The sequence below is a fragment of the Magallana gigas genome, chromosome 4, assembly GCF_963853765.1.
Source record: "Magallana gigas chromosome 4, xbMagGiga1.1, whole genome shotgun sequence".
NCBI lineage: Eukaryota > Metazoa > Mollusca > Bivalvia > Ostreida > Ostreidae > Magallana > Magallana gigas.
In genome coordinates, this window is record NC_088856.1 from 5,262,944 (window position 1) to 5,266,881 (window position 3,938).

Here is a 3,938-nt window from a genome sequence, read left to right on the forward strand (position 1 = left end):
GAATTTCTGATAGTAAACAAAACTAATGAACTAGAAATGGATGATACCTTAACGAGGAGTAGTAGAATATGATTAAGTTGCCTAAGTCATACATGTACATGTAAATTTCATAACTTAGTGTAAGTAAGAAACAGGCTTATTAAACTTTAAAAAATACAAATATGATGACGATATACATTACAATACAATACAAATTCTGTACGTAAATTATGATTTTCATAACTTATCAATGCTTAAGCATAAAAGATAAATGGCGTATTAAACTTTCAACAAAAAAATACTAATATGTTACCGATATACAAATTCTATTTACAACTATTTAATTGTCCGACCTTTAATAAGATTTGCATTTATCTTGTTATTCAAAGACCAATGATAAAATTTAGGACTAAATACATTATTAAATATTCGCAAATGTACAATTTCATTTTTAACGTTTTTTCAATCGATGTATGCAAATCTAATTGAAGGTGGGACAAAAAAATATTCAAAGTATAAATACCTTTTAAGGGACTTCTCTTGATCAAATCCGTTGTGGTTACAACAGCAATTTCTGCACAGAAACGATAGATGCGATTGCGACCACACTTTAAGTTGGGTTGGTGACATGGGCACACATTGTATATGCACCCATTTGTTACAATCACTGCATTGAATTGTGTCATTTTGACATTGAGTTTTACATTGAAGGCAAGGATACGACCCTGCCATCCTGACTTTTTGGAAGACAGAATTCAAATGATACATAAAATAGTACCATTTCCTCTAATAATTTTTTAATTTGGAGACGAAAATTGTTCGGTATTATTTTTAGTGCAAAGTAATTATTATGATTAAAGTATAGCATGTTAGATCTTTAATTATGAGCATCAAATTGTTTTATATTGAAGATTAAAGCATAAAATGTTAGATCTTTAATTAGGAGCATCAAATTGTTTTATATTTTTTCAAAATGTATTTGATCTATGTTTAGCGAAAGCGTGAAAATAATTGTGAGTAGATAATTGGTCACAGGGCAATAACCTGTTAACTTAATGAGATTAAAACATTTATGTCCAGTTTAAATTAATTATTCAAAACAAATTTAATTATTGTTATTTACAAGAAATAAATTAATAAAATTTTTTAGTTACATTGGGTTTTTATCAACACGTTAAAAACTAAATTAAATGAAAGAGTTATCTTTCTTGGAAGAATTGCATTTTAATCAATAACCACGAAAATCGGCTGATTTATTAAAAAAAATAACTTTATATACAATAACTATCTATATAACATACTAGACATATACTTTTTATGGCATAATAATGTGTATTTTGATGTTTTTGAAGGGTATTTCGGTGTTTTCACCGGGTATTTCGGTAAATCGCGGGTATTCCGGTAATTCTATGTACCGCCATTTTTACATGTAAACAAAGTGGACCACATGAATTTACGGGACTGGTGATGGTGTTTAAAAGACTATCCGAGGCAAGTGAAGAAAGGATATCAGTAGTAAATTGCATGAAGAATTTAAAATTAAAAGCGGTGGGAGTCCTAAGGTACACAAGAATAGAATGTTGTAATTAGAGTGCATGTATGCATGATGATAACTTTACCCAAATATTTAAATATAGCAGATCTTTACAATATCGCCTTCACTGAATTTATAAATTAAAAAACTCAGGCTTGTGTTTAATTAAATAAATATATTTGACAAAGTAAATATTCAATCTAATTAAAATTAGACCTTTTGTCTCGCTCTCTATATGGTTATTGCTTGTGTAACAGGCATGTAAAACAGAGTGCGAGATGAAAAGTCTCAAATTTCATATTATATCAAGCTCAGAATTTAGGTCAATGTTCCATGATATCTATTAAACAGTCTTCTCAAGATATAAGTATTTCACAGAATCATTGTAATTTGAGAGATTAGATTATCTTTTATACATATTGATTCATTTTAGGTAAGCTTTACATGCATATCACATCTACATAGTATGTAAATAATTTTTACTGCATGTGCCTCAGATCTCTCTCTGTCTCTCTCTCTCTCTCTCTCTCTCTCTCTCTCTCTCTCTTTTAATCTTGGCAAAGACTCATGAAACTGTCAGAGGGCATCTTAATTTTATGACAAAAATATCTCGATCTTGTAAAAGAAATCCAAAGTGCATTGAATTTTAAAATGAGCATGTATTATTAATCCCTCATTTTTATGCGCATTATACATAGTATTGTTTTTAAAACATGTAATTCGTAAGAAAAAAAAACCCTCGCTAAATTTATTCGCAATAAACCCCAGTAGAATTGACAAAACATGGTATACACGTAGCAGAAGCTTATACTTTGACACTGTTTGGATTGGTAATATTCCTTTGTAGTTTATGAATTGAAATATTGCTGTCGCTTTTCAAGTAAAACAAACTCTCTCGCTCACTCCTGCTCTCGCTCTCTCTCAATCTGATATGTCTATACCCAAGAAATTATTTTAATGTTATGATATTATGACTTGATATGCACATTTTTGTTTTTGTACTGGCTAAATGTTAATGTCATATATTTGGATATGTCATACTTATAACACTGCATGGTCAGTGTATTTTTTCCAAAAATATTATGATTGTATATGTTAATGTAAACACAGCTATTACAAGTACATGTATGTTAACACAGCTAATTTATTTTTTTTTTTATTTCAGCTTAAAGCAGACTCTTGTTACCACATGGCTTTTACCTGTTGATTCTTGTGGTTTCAGCTCTTGAGGTTAACCTGTCACCTCTACCCACATGCATATTCCTTGTGTTCTACAGACTATCTACCGGTAATTCAAATTAAATCGGATAATGCATGAACAATAATGGAACTTTAAGAAAGCATCATGTCCTATTGTGGTTTGTTCATGTTTGATAAGAAATTATGAAAAACAAAATTAAGGCTGTTTAAAGAAATATAATTGTTGTGAAAATTTGTTTTTCAATAAAAGTATGCAATTATGTTTCCTTCATTTTTTATTTTATAAAGATATTTAGATGTGTTTACATAGTTGAAAAATCACCCAAACTCTTTCCAATTTTCTCCATAAGATTACATGTAGGATATGTAAATGTACATTTGACTTTTGAATAACACCAGCAATGATAATTACTTTTGAAATGAGCAAGAAACAATCTATTTTCATCCTTTTAAGGTATATATGCATAAAAAAAGTAGAAAAAAACATGTCAAATTTGAACATTTTTAATGGAATTCTCCGCCGCCTCCAGCTACCCGGGTGTGTTTGGATTTAATTTTATATAAGGCAGATGTTGAACTTGTTGATCTTACTGTTTTATCATGGTTAAAAAGAGACTAGAAACCAGAATAGATTAGATATTTAATAAATATGATTGTTAACTTACTTTTTTTCATGGAAAAAAGAAATCACATGCAGGAATACTTGTCTATTTAATTATTAAAATGCTACAAATCATTCAAGAAACATAAAAAGATCAAATTTTAGTATCATTGATGATTGTTTTCAAATATGTGTGAGAAATGACTCATAGAAATTGCCACAAGTTTCAGAAAATTAGGTAAAAGATTTCAAACCATGACTTTTTATGAAAATCAAAAGATAGGGGGTGGGTATACATGTAAGGGCATTTCTAAGTTATGTGATGCTTTTATCAAGATTATATCATGTAGATGTATGTTGTATTGAATAAGGTTTCTTATTAAAGGTGGTTGAACAACAATTGACCTCTAAAAGGTCAGGTAAAGATGTTTTACTAAGGAGAACCCTGTAAATCTGTGTTGAGTAAAAGAAATTGGAAATGGTGGGTTCACTTAAATGGCCATATGTTTATTAAACCTCAATGGAATTGTCAATATGTGGTATACTTTTTTCTCAGAATTGCATTAGCTTTCTTATTCTAAGACAAAGACATCTGTTCATAAAATGTACTAAGTTAAAGGTAGC

The 3,938-nt window shown here is 29.3% G+C and overlaps 1 long non-coding RNA gene across 1 annotated transcript; it reads left to right on the forward strand.

The window, feature by feature from the left end:
• The first annotated feature begins 1,394 nt into the window (after positions 1-1,394).
• LOC136274383 (uncharacterized) lies at positions 1,395-2,975 on the forward strand. The gene is made up of 2 exons (XR_010712696.1): positions 1,395-1,470; positions 2,679-2,975. It is a non-coding gene; the product is annotated as an uncharacterized lncRNA (long non-coding RNA).
• Positions 2,976-3,938: the final 963 nt, after the last annotated feature.